Consider the following 13876-nt stretch of genomic DNA (forward strand, 5'->3'; position numbering starts at 1 on the left):
GCTAAGGTAGATTTTCATTGAACAATATAGGAATTAAGGGATACAGTGAGAGGGCGGGTAAGTGGAGCTGAGTCCATGAAAAGATCAGCCATGATCTTATTGAGTGGTGGAGCAGGCTCAAAGGGCTGGACAGCCTACTCCTGCTCCTAGTTCTTATGTTCTTAACACCCCACTGTGTTCCCTGGCCAACACCTCTGTCTCGGGCGTGTTGCAGTGCTGCAGCAAATCTGAACACAAGCTGGATGAGCAGCATCTCATTTTCTGCTTGGGGACGTTCAGCCCCCAATGGCAATGCTTTTAGGGCCTGAACACCTCCTGCCATGCCTTTTACCTACCCTGACACCCCAGACCTTATCATCTGCTTTCGGCACAGCCGACCCATTTTCACCAATAATGGACCCCGTTATCAACTTTACTCCTGGCCTGGCGTACCCTTTAAAAATGGAATCATTTGTGGGATGTGGGCGTCATAGAATCATAGAATTCTTACAGTATGGAAGGAAGTCATTCAGCCCATTGAGTCCATACTGCCCCTCTGAAAAGCATCCCACTCAAACCACCTCTCTACCCTATACCCATAACTCTGAAATTCCCATGCCTAATCCACCAGCCTGCACATCCCTGGACACTATGGGCAATTTAGCACGGCTAATCCACTCTAACTTGCACGTCATTGGATTGTGGGAGGAAACCCACACAGACACGGGCAGAATGTGCAAACTCCGTACAGACAGTCACCCGAAGCTGGGACTCAACCCCGGTCCCTGATGGTGCGAGGTAGCAGTGCTAACCACTGAGCCACTGCATCATTGGCTGGCCAGCATTTATTGCCCATTCCTAATTGCCCTTCAGGTAACCGTAAGCTAACTTCTCGAATGACTGCAATCCGTGTGCTGTGCTAGATCCACAATTCCCGGATTTTGACCCAGTGACAGTGAAGGAATGCCAATATATTTCCGAGTCAGGATGGTGAGTGAATTGGAGGGGAACTTGCAGGTGATGGTGTTCCCATGTATCTGCTGCCCATGTCCTTCCAGATTGAAGTGGCTGTGGGTTTGGAAGTTGCTGTCTGAGGAAGTTTGGTGAGTTTCTGCAGTGCATCTTGTAGATGGTATACACTGTTGCGACTGAGTGTTGAGTGTGGTGCTGGAAAAGCACAGCTAGTCAAGCAGCATCCGAGGATCAGGAGAATCAACGTTTCGAGCATAAGCTCCTCATCAGGACACTCTCCTGCTCCTCAGATCCTGCCTGACGGGATGTGCTTTTCCAGCGTTACGCTTCTTGACTCTGACTCTCCAGCAGTTTTACAGGATTAATGGCTGTCGGCAGGGACACACGACTCGGTTATAAGTGTTTGGAGTCGTTTGGCTTAATCTGGACTTCGATGCGGCTGCGACTCTGGCATCAAAGGCAGCAGTGGGCTGTGAATCCGACAATGGTAACGAATCGATGGCACTGGCGGGGGTGGAAAGTTGGGCTGGCAGGTGGGTTCAAGTCTCAGGCCATAGCAATGGCATTGCGGTTGTCAATGGCCTTGGGTATCCTAGTGAGACGGGAACTCAGTCCCCAGCTACTTTGTAACAACAACAAGAATAAGTGGAAATGTGAACAACAGCCATTACAACGAACCTGCAATTCAGCCCAGACATGAATATCTTGTCATTAACCTAATCTAATCTAATGCTGTTGTGTTCCTACCATTTTCTATTTTTTTTCTTTCATTCACGAACCTATCGGAAGGATGTTGTGAAACTTGAAAGGGTTCAGAAAAGATTTACAAGGATGTTGCCAGGGCTGGTGAGTTTGAGCTACAGGGAGAGGCTGAATAAGCTTGGGCTATTTTCCCTGGAGCGTCGGAGGCTGAGGGGTGACCTTATAGAGGTTTATAAAATCATGAGGGGCGTGGATAGGATAAATAGACAAGGTCTTTAACTGGGGTGGGGGAGTCCAAAATTAGAGGCCCTGCTTATCACTTGAGGTTTTTGCTGTTTGGCACACAGTTGTCCTGTCTCACCAGGGCAAAGAAGTGGACGATGGAATACTATGTGGAAACGTGTGAGATTAGTCACCGCATCAGGAAGAATAGAGATTGACACTATTTTTTAAACAGGGAAAGACTTCAGAAATCTGAAGCACAATGGAACTTAGGAGTCCTAGTTTAGGATTCTCTTAAGGTTAATATTAAGGTTAAAGCAGATTCAGTTGCAGATAGGAAGGCAACTGCACTGTTAGCATTCATTTCAAAGGGTTAGAGTACAAGAATAAGGATGTATTGTTGAGGCTGTATAAGGCTCTGGTCAGACCACATTTGGAATATTGTGAGTAGTTTTGGGCCCCATTTCTGGCTTTGGAGGGGGTTAGGAGGAGGTTTACATGAATGATCCCGGGGATGACGGGCTTGTCGTATGAGGAGTGGTTGATGACTCTGGGTCTGTACCTAATGGAGTTTAGAAGGATGATGGGGGGATCTGATTGAAATTTACAGAATACTGAGAGGCCTGGATAGAGTGGACATGGAGAAGGTGTTTCCACCAGTAGGAGAGACTAGGACCCAACGGCACAGCCTCAGAGTGAAGGGACGACTCTTTAGAACTGAGATGAGGAGGGATTTCTTCAGCTGTGGAACTCATTGCCACAGAAGGCTATGGAGGCCAAGTCATTGAGTGTAAATACAGAGCTAGCTAAGTTGTCGATTATTAACGGGATCAAAGGTTATGGGGAGAAGGCAGCAGAATGGTGTTAACTTTGTTGTTTCTCTCTCCACAGATTCTGTCAGACTTGCCCCTACCCCTGGACAGTGAGGCCTGGGTTCAAGTCCTACCTGCTCCAGAGTGTGTAATAGAGGGATTTGGTAAAAATGGATTAATTAAAAGAAAGTTATCTGGCCTATAAGGGTAGCCTTATTATGCAGTGATAGTGTCCCTCCCTCTGAGCCAGGAGGCCCAGTCCCACTTGCTCCAGAGCCACATAATAACATTGCTAAGCAGGTTGATTCAGAAATGTATTTTTTTTTAATTATCTGGTTTACAGAGATTCTTGTGGCAGTGCCTGACTCGAAGTCTGATGTAACTCTACATTCTGAAGAAGAGAAAAACAAAAAAACTTTAACTCTGTTTCTCTCCACAGATGCTGACAGACCTGCTGAGTTTCTCCAGCATGCTCTATGTTTATTTCAGATTCCTGCTATCTGCAGTATCTTTCCTGTACTGTTGATACTAAAATGTTGTTGCCCCTGCATCGGGATTCTCGAACATAATGGTACAGTCTCAGATTAAGGAGCCAAACAATGAACACTGAGGTGAGCAGAAATAATTTCAAAGAGTTGTGAACATTTGGAATTGTCTGTCCCAGAATTGTGGCCAGAATACACAGATTTTTGGTCTCCCAGGATGTCAAGGACTGTGGAAAATAAGCGGGAAACTGGAGACGAAACCCACAATTGGCTATCACTGTGTTGAATGGTGGGGCAGGCTTGATGAACCGTACAGTCTATTCCTGCTCTTAATTCTTCTGTTTCTGTGCAGGTATTTCTGTGGGAGTGAAAATTGCAGGAAGTTTGCAGAATTGGTTGCAGCACAGAAATGAAGAACACAGTGGAGAATTAGTGAACATGGTGAATGGAGTTACAAATCACACAAGACCAGGTTATAGTCCAACTGGTTTAGTTGGAGGCACTAGCTTTTGGAGCACCGCTCCTTCGTCAGGTAGTTGTCCACCTGTCCAGGGCCATTTGTCCACCAGATGAACCATCACCACCTGATGAAGGAGTGGCGCTCCGAAAGCTAGTGTTTTCAATTAAACTATAACCTGGTGTTGTGTGATTTGTAACTTTGTACACCTGAATCCAACACCGGCATCTCCAAATCACGGTGAATGGAGATCACTATTATATCCAAAAGCAGGGAGGAATGTACTTTGTCCAAACCGGCTAAATTATCTCCTTCTGTGTTGTAACAATTCTGTGATTTTGTGAGAGGGAATCCGTGACTGGAGAAAGCTGTACGGCTAAAGTTGAGATCTCGTAGAATCTGGTCCATAGGGAACAGCAGCAGTGGGGGGAAGGGGGTGGTGGAGAAGGGCTGTAAGCTTGCTCTATATGTGAGGATATATCTGGGGATATGCTTCAGAGCAGAGAGATCTGAGTGTCGTAGAGTTATACAGAATGGAAACTGACCCTTTGGTCCAACCAGTCCTTGCTGAATGTCATCCCAAACTGAACAAGTCCCACCTGCCTGCTCCTAGCCTATATCCCTCCAAACCCTTCCTGTTCATGTACTTATCCAAATTTCTTTTAAGTGTTGTAACTGTGCCCTCATCCACCACTTCCTCTGGAAGTTCATTCCACATGGGAACCACTCTCCGTGTAAAAAATTTGCCCCTCATGAATTTTTTAAATCTGTCTCCTCTCACCTTAAAAATGGACCCCCTAGTCTCAAAGTCCCCCATTCTAGGGAAAAGTCATTAATTCTATCTGTCCTTGTGAATGAATCACTGGAAACTAGTCTGCAGGAACCACGGGTAATCAGGAAGGCAAATGGCATTTTGGAACGTATTGCTGAAAGAACAGAGTATAAACGCAGAAAAGAGGATAAAAGTAGAAGACTTTGTATGTGTTACCACAATTATACAAGGCATTAGTGAGACTGCACCTGGAATATTCTGTACAATTTTGGTCCACTTCCCCTTTTCTCATTCCTGAGATGAGGGCATTGCTGGTCAGGCCAGCATTTAGTGCCCATTCCTAATTGCCCAGAGGGCAGTTAAGAGACAAACACATTGCTGTGGGTCTGGAGTCACATGTAGGCCAGACCAGGTAAGGATGGAGGGTTCCTTCCTTAAAGGACATTAGTGACCCAGATGGGTTTTTCTGACAATCAACAATGGATGCATGGTCAAATTCCACTATCTGCCATAGTGGGATTCAAATCCAGGTCCCCAGAATATTACCTGGGTCTCGTGATTAATAGTCCAGTGATAATACCGTTAGGCCATTGACCCCCTGACTTGAGGAGGGATGTAGTTGCATTTGAGGTCATTCAAATGAGTTCACTAGATTAATTCCCAAGATGAGGGGTTTGTTTTATGCAGAGAGATTGAGCAATTTAGGTCTATATTCTCTGGAGTTTGTTTGATTTGATTTATTGTAGTCACATGTACCTAAGAAAAACAAAAAGTTAAAAGACAACACCAGTTTATACTCCATTGGGTTTATTTGGAAACAGAATTACATCTTATTTTGCTCAAAAACAGCACTAATCCATGTAAGATTCTGTAACTTCCACTTTAGAAATAGAATCAGTCTGACCTAATATTGGGACACAGACAGACTTTAACTTCACACCTTCAATGCATTATCTAAGCGGAGGTGGCACCTATTGTTAAAAGCTATCTTGAGAACGAAACTTTAAAAAACACTGGGATTTACATATGAAGGAACCGAAACTAACATGGTTATTCTAATAGATGAAAGATGTAAGCTGAATGTGTTTGATATTACATTCCATGACACTGCAATCCTGTTGCTACAAAGTCTGTGTCTTATGATTCTGCTCCACAACCACCTGATGAAGAAACAGCGCTCCGAAAACTAGTAATTCCAAGTAAACCTTAAGACCAAAAGACCATAAGACATAGGAGTGGAAGCAAGGCCATTCGGCCCATCGAGTCCACCCATTTAATCATGGCTGATGGGTGTTTCAATTCCACTTACTCACACTCTCCCCATATCCCTTAATTCCTTGTGAGCTTAAGAATTTATCAATCTCTGCCTTGGAGACATTTAATGCCCCAGCCTCCACTTCGCTCCATGGCACTGAATTCCACAGGCCCACCACTCTCTGGCTGAAGAAATGTCTCCTCATTTCCATTCTAAATTGACCCCCTATAATTTTAAGACTGTGCCCATGGGTCCTAGTCTCCCCACCTAACAGAACAACTTCCCAGCGTCCACCCTTTCTAAGCCATGCATTATCTCATAAGTTTCTATTAGATCTCCCCTCAACCTTCTAAACTCTAATGAATACAATCCCAGGATCCTTAGCCATTCATCACATGTTAGGCCTACCATTCCAGAGATCATTCGTGTGAATCTCCACTGGACACGCTCCAGTGCCGGTATGTCCTTCCTGAGGTGTGGGGCCCAAAATCGGACACAGTATTCTAAATGGAGCCTAACCAGGGCTTTATAAAGTCTCAGAAGCACATCACTGCATTTATATTCCAACCCTCTTGAGACAAATAAAATATGAAATAAACCTGTTGGATTATAACCTGTTGCTTTGTGATTTTTAACTTTGTCCACCCCAGTCCAACACTGGCACCTCCAAATTACAATGAAAAGCTTTGTTTTGTGAGCATTACAGGCCGATCACAGCAAGCAAGAACATACAGATCACAGGCTGCTAAGTGAGGCATACAATGTTACAGCTGCACAGGAGGTGGACAAAGCTAGGTCAACATTATTTGAAGTTGTGGAGTCAATTCAGCAGTCTGATAACAATGGGGAAAAAACCTGTTCTTGACAATGTAAATGTAGAAAGGATGTTTCCTCATGTGAAGCAATTTAAAATGAGAGGTTACAGTTTTACGATAAGGGGTAGCAGATTTAAAACAGAGATGAGGAGAAATTGTTTCTCTCAAAGGATTGTGAATCTGTCAAAGTCACTAGTTCAGTGTGTGTTGACGTTGGGATACTGTATAAATTTAAGGAGGAGATAGAGAGGGTTTTAATTAGTACTGGGTTGATGGATTATGGAAAGCAGGCTGGAAAGTGGAGTTGAAGCCAAGATTAGATCAGCCAGGATCAAATTAAATGACACAGCAAGCTCGAGGGCTGAATCGCCTATTCCTGCTCCTAGCAACCCTAGTCACTGGATTAAAATCTGGAATTCCCTCCCTAACAGCATTGTGGATCTACCTATAGCACGCAGAATGCAGCGGTTCAAGAAGGGAGCTCACCACTACCTTCTCAAGGGCAACTATGGATGGGGTGTGATGCTCACGGACGTCGAGCGAATGAATAAAAAAACTACTCTGTTCTTATCGGAGTTCAAATCCCACCATGGCACCTGCTGGGATTTAAATTTAAATTCAATTAATAAATCTGGAATTGAAATCTAGTCTCAGTAATCTGTAAAATCCCATCTGATTTATTAATGCCATTTGGGGAAGAAACATCTAACCTCCTTACCAGGTCTGGCCTACATAAAGGTACTAGACCACAATAATTTATTTGACTCTTAACCATCTCTGAAATAACTGAGCAGAATAATCAGTCCATGGGCAACTAGAGATAGGCAATAAATGTTAGCTTTGCTACTTATACACACATTCCATGGCAGATTAGAAAGAGCAGTTAGATGGCCTTCAGTTTAAAATGTCTCACCTGAACGACTGCATCAGTGTCTTCCTCAATATCAGGCATATTCCCTCGGTATTTCACTGGCCTTGATTTTTGTGCTGAACTCCCAGAGTGGGACTTGAACAGTGTGACTTGAACAATGTGACTTGGCACCAATTTTAAAAAATTCATTCATTCGATATGGGTATCACTGGTTAGGTCAGTGTTTACTGTCTATCCCTAAGCACTCAGAGCACAGTTAAAAAACAAACCACATTGCGGGAGTCACATATAGGCCAGACCTGGTAAGGATGACAGTTTCCTTCCCTAAGAAACATTAATGAATAAGGTGAGTTTTTCCACCAATCGACAACTTAGCCTCTTAATTCCATATTTTTTACAAAGTTAAAATTCCACTTTCTGCCCCAGTGGGATTTGTCCCAAGACATTTCTGGGTCACTACATTAATAGCATAGGAATAGTACCACTAGGCCATTGTCTCCACAAAGAAGCAAAATTCTCACATAGAAATATAACATTCATTCCATAAGCCTTTAAACCATAAGAGCAGAAGCAGGCCATTCAGCCCATCAAGTCTGCTCTGCCATTCAAATATGAATTTGGCTGCTCTGATTAATTTCAACGTCATTTTCCTGCCATTTTCCTCACCACCCTTGATTCTAGAATATCTCAATCTAGAATATAATGAATAACTCAGCCTTAAATTCCACAGAATTACTATCCATCTGAGAGAGAAATTTCTCCAAATCTCTGTGTTGAATATGCAACCTCTTATTCCGAGATTATGCTCTCCAGTCCTGAACAACCTTTTGACATCTGCCCTGTCAAGTCCCCTAAGAATCTTGCATGCTTCAATAAAATCACCTCTCATTCTTCTATATTTCAACAACTACTGACCCAATTTACTCAACCTCTCCTCATAAGATATTCCCTCCATACCTAGGATGAGCCTAATGAACCTTCACTGAACTATCTCCAATGCTAGTATATCTCTACTTGGATAAGGGACCCAAAATTCTTCACAGTGTTCAAAGAGTCTAACTGTGGTCTAACTAGACTTGTGTAATTTTAGCATAACCTCCCTAATTTTATACTCCATTCCCAAAGAACAGCTGGAATTTGAAGGCAAATTTGAGAATTCACTAAGGAAAGTAGAAGCAGGTACATTGGGGATGGGCATTGACAAACTTATTCTCCATGTGTCTGCGTGGGTTTCCTCCGGGTGCTCTGGTTTCCTCTCACAGTCCAAAGATGTGCAGGTTAGGTGAATTGGCCATGCTAAATTGCCCAGAGTGTTCAGGGATGTGTAGGTTAGGTGGAATAATCAGGGGTAAATGTAGAGTAATAGGTTTGTGTGGGATACTCTTCAGAGTGTCAGTGTGGACTTGTTGGGCCAAAGGGCCTGTTTCCACATTGTAGGGATTCTAAGGATTGGGTTAATATAATACCATGGGTTGAGGATGGGTTATAAAGCTAAAAGCAGGAAGTGGGAATAAGAGGGTTATTCTCAGTTTGGGCAGGTTGGGACTAGTGAGGTACCACAAGGATCAGTCTGTGGGCCCCAGCTGTTCACAGCTAAAAATGTAATAACAGATAGCAAGAGTTTCTGTACATAATTTTTTAAAAAATTAACAAAGTGATTGTTGGTCTTCCAGGAAGTGAGTCAGAGGAATTAAAAATGGAAAATAAGGAAATGGCACATGAATTGAACAGGTTTAGATTAGATTATTTACAGCGTGGAAACAGGCCCTTCTGCCCAACAAGTCCACACCGACCCTCCGAAGAGTAACCCACCCCCTTCTGACTAATGCACCTAACAACTATGGTCAATTTAGCATGGCCAATTTACCTGACTTGCACATCTTTGGAACATAGGAGGAAACTCACGCAGACATGGGGAGAATGTGCAAACTCCATACAGTCAGTCATCCAAGTCTAGAATCAAACCTGGGACCCTGGTGCTTTGAGGCAATAGTGCGAAACACTAAGCCACCATGCCACCATACATCACTCTTCATTTTGGAGGGAAATAGAAACATTTCAGAAATAGCTGTAAATCAGGAAATGGAAAAAATGGAGGAACCCAAGAAATCTACATTTACCAAGGAAGTGGTACTGAGCAAATTGTTAGGTTTGTGGTCTGACAAAATCTAGGTCCTGACAGACTTCATTCTAGGGTGTTAAAGAAATGACTAGTAGAATGGGTTGATGCCTTGGCTTTAATTTTCCAAAATTCCCTATATTCAGGGAAGATTCCATTAGATTGGGAAATAGTAAATGAATGAAAAGCTGATGACTACAGACCATTTAGTCTAATATCTGTTATTTTTAAAATTTGCTCATGGGATGTAGGCATTACTAGCATTTATTGTCCACCCCTAATTAAATTGGAAAAGGTAGTGGTGAGCTGTCTTTTTGAACTACATCTGTCCTTGAGGTGAAGGGACACTGACAACACAGTTAGGAAGGATGTGCCATGATTTTGACACAAGGAAGGAACATTGGTGTCGTTCCAAGTCAGGATGATGTGTGGCATGTGGTGGTGTTCCCATGTATCTGCTGCCCTTGCCCTTCTAGATGGTCGAGGTCTTAGGTTTGGAAGGGATTTTTAGTGAGATGCTGCAAGGTATTTTGCGGATGGCATGCACTGCTGCCACTCTGAGCCAATGGAGAAGGGAGTGAGTGTTCAATTGGCTGAATGATTGGTTTCTGATGTTGAGTTATACTAACAGCGTGGGTACAGTTCCTGTACCAGCTAAGGTCACCATGATGGCTCCACCTCTACAACCTTGACACTCATCTAATGCATGGTGACTCTCAGGTTAAAATCAGCACCAGCCATCCTCTCTGTGATGAGAGAGCAGCTATGGCAGCTTTCATCTTGTTCACTTCCCAATGTTTAAGGTGGTGGTTGGGGTGCCAATCATGAAGTTTTTTTATGTCAAGCTTCTTGAGTGTTGTTGGAGCTGCACCCAACCAGGCAAGTGTGGAGTAATCCATCATACTCCTGACTTCTACTTTCTAGATAGTGGACTGGAATCTGGGAGATTTAACTACCACTGACCTGTTCACCTCTCACTCACTCCTGTGATCCAGTTCAGTTTCAGGTAAATGATGTGTATGCCCACCTCGCATTACATTAGTGTGTTTTTACATTGATTGGAGATCTTGATCAACCAGAATATTTAATGAACTGGCACTCGGCTGGTCCCATAGTTTCCGGTTCATAAACATTTAGCTGTGTTTAACATTTTGTAGTAACCTGTCAACTAATGGAATTGAGCATTGCTAATGTCTCCAAAATTTACTCAACTTGATATCCCACAAGTGGGATGGAGCTTAATTCAGATAAATGCGAGGTGCTGCATTTTGGGAAAGCAACTCTTCGCAGGACTTTTCCACTTAATGGTAAGGTCCTAGGGAGTGTTGCTGAACAAAGAGACTTTGGAGTGCAGGTTTTTGGTTCCTTGAAAGTGGAGTACCAGGTAGATAGGATAGGGAAGAGGCGTTTGGTATGCTTTCCTTTATCGGTCAGAGCATTGAGTACAGGAGTTGGGAGGTCATGTTGCGGCTGTGCAGGACATTGGTTAGGCCACTGTTGGAAAATTGCGTGCAATTCTGGTCTCCTTCCTATTGGAAAGATGTTGTGAAACTTGAAAGGGTTCAGAAAAGATTTACAAGGATGTTGCCAGGGTTGGAGGATTTGAGCTATAGGGAGAGGTTGAACAGGCTGGGGCTGTTTTCCCTGGAGCGTCGGAGTCTGAGGGGTGACCTTATAGAGGTTTATAAAAATCATGAAGGGCATGGATAGGATAAATAGACAAAGTCTTTTCCCTGGAGTGGGGGAGTACAGAACTAGAGGGCATAGGTTTAGGGTGAGAGGGGAAGGTATAAAAGAGACCTAAGGGGCAACGTTTTCACACAGAGGGTGGTGTGTGTGTGAGGAATGAGCTGCCAGAGGAAGTGGTGGAGACTGGTACAATTGCAGCATTTAAAAGGCATCTGGATGGGTATATTGGGGTGGCACGGTGGAACAGTGGTTAGCCCTGCTGCCTCACAGTGCCTGAGACCCAGGTTCAATTCCCGCCTCGGGCAACTGTCTGTGTGGAGTTTGCACATTCTCCCCATGTCTGCGTGGGTTTCCTCCAGGTGCTCCGGTTTCCTCCCACAGTCCAAAAATGTGCAGGTTAGGTGAATTGGCCAAGCTAAATTGCCCGTTGTTTGATTAGATTACTTACAGTGCGGAAACAGGCCCTTTGGCCCAACAAGTCCACACTAACCCTCCAAAGAGCAACCCACCCAGACCCATTCCCCTACATTTACCCCTGCACCTAACATGACAGGCAATTTAGCATTGTGTTAGGTGAAGGGGTAAATGTAGGGGAATGGGTCTGGGTGGGTTGCTCTTTGGAGGGTTAGTGTGGACTTGTTGGGCCAAAGGGCCTGTTTCCACACTATAAGAAATCTAATCATGAATAGGAAGGGTTTGGAGGGATATGGGCCGGGTGCTGGCAGGTGGGACTAGATTGGGTTGGGATATCTGGTCAGCATGGACAGGTTGGATCAAAGGGTCCGTTTCCATGCTATAACATCTATATGACTCTCTAACTCTATGACAACCCAGGATGTTGATAGTAACACAGGGAAGTTGCTCAAAGGACTATTAAGGCATTATAACAGGATACTTTGAAAAGTTCAAAGTAATAATTTGGTGTTAACATGTTTTACTTTTAAACAGACTTTAGCCACTGTGCTTCAGTGGTGAAGGGAGTGGATTTTATTGGAGCTGAACTCATCCAGGTAACTGGGAAGTATTCCATCACACTCTTGACTTGTGCCTTGTAGATGGCAGAGAGGCTTTGAAGAATCAGGAGTTACTCGCTGCATATTCCTTGCCTACAAGAGCAGGTCAGAGGCTTAGTGTTTATGTGGCTAGTCCAGTTGAGTTTCTGGTCAATGGTAACTCCCAGGATATTGATAGAGGGGAATTCAGTGATGGTAATGCCATTGAAAGTCAAGGGGAGTTGGTCACATTTTCTTATATTGGAAAAGGCCTGGGACAAAGTGAGGACTGCAGATGCTGGAGCTCAGAGTCGAGAGTGTGGTGCTGGAAAAGCACTTCCGGTCAGGCAGCATCCAAGGAGCAGGAGAATTGATGTTTCAGGCATAAGCCCTTCATCAGGAAATGGTCATTGCCTGTCACTTGTGTGGTGAATGTTATTTACCACTTATTAGGCCAAACCTGAATAATGTCAAGATTTTGTTGCATTTGGACATGGGCTACTTCAATACCTGAGGAGCCTCAAATGATACTGAACATTGCGCAATCATTGGCAAATATCCCCACTTCTGACCTTGTGATAGAAGGAAGGTCATTGATCAAGTAACTGAAGGTGATTGGATCTAGGACACTACCCTGGAGACCTCCTCCTGCGATGTTGTGGAGCTGAGATGACTATCATCCAAAAACCATAACCTTTGTGTTAGATATAACTACAGGCAGTGCAGAGTTTTACCCCTGTTCGCCATTAACTCCAGTTTTGATAGTGTTCCAAATTGCCACATTCCGTCAAGGTCTGTCTCAATGTCAGGGGGCTTTCACCCTCATTTCCCCTCTTGAATTCTGTACTTCTGTCCTCGTTTGCATCAACAATGAGGCCTGGAGCTCAGTGGCATGGTGGAACTGAGCGTCAATGAACAGGTTATAGTTGATGGTTTGGAGATGCCGGTGTTGGACTGGGGTGTACAAAGTTAAAAATCACACAACACCAGGTTTAATTGGAAGCACACTAGCTTTCGGAGCGCTGCCCCTTCATCAGGTGGTTGTGGAGGACACAATTGTAAGGCACAGAATTTATATCAAAAATTTACAGTGTGATGTAACTGAAATTATACATTGAAAAATACCTTGATTGTCTGTTGAGTCTTTCATCTGTTCAAATACCATGAAAGTTTCACTTTTTGTGATTTACACATAAAAGAAGTGAAAGTACCATGGTATTCAAACAGATGAAAGACTCAACAGACAATCAAGGTATTTTTCAATGTATAATTTCAGTTACATCACACTGTAAATTTTTGCTATAAATTCTGTGCCTTACAATTGTGTCCGCCACAATCACCTGATGAAGGGGCAGCGCTCAGAAAGCTAGTGCTTCCAATTAAATCTGTTGGACTATAATCTGGTGTTGTGTTATAGTTGAGCAAGTGTTGTTGCTTGATGACACCCAACACCCCCCCCCCGCCTCACTTTACTAATCGAGAGTAAACTGGTGGGGCTATCCTTCAAAAACACGACCTTGGCAGTAAACTGTGTTGAGAATGAGGTCATGCAACTTATTGTATGATAATTTCTAGTTCTTTCTTAACCTCGCTCCCTCCCCCTAATTAGTTGCTACTTTCCTGATCCGAATCGCAATACATGCTTGGCTGAGCAGGCGGCACTATTTGATGCAAGTTTTTCCTCTTTTCTCTCTTACATTCTACCACTACCCAGCATTCCTCCACCCCATTCCC

The 13876-nt window shown here is 43.7% G+C and overlaps 1 protein-coding gene across 1 annotated transcript in view; it reads right to left on the minus strand.

Moving 5' to 3' along the window:
* Positions 1 to 13876, minus strand: part of LOC122551809 (tubulin alpha-4A chain-like) — a 116360-nt gene that overhangs the window by 74712 nt on the left and 27772 nt on the right. The gene's annotated exons all lie outside the window — the stretch shown is intronic.

This window comes from Chiloscyllium plagiosum, unplaced genomic scaffold, assembly GCF_037043375.1.
Source record: "Chiloscyllium plagiosum isolate Xiang-an unplaced genomic scaffold, Cpla_swu_hap1 HiC_scaffold_7, whole genome shotgun sequence".
Lineage (NCBI taxonomy): Eukaryota > Metazoa > Chordata > Chondrichthyes > Orectolobiformes > Hemiscylliidae > Chiloscyllium > Chiloscyllium plagiosum.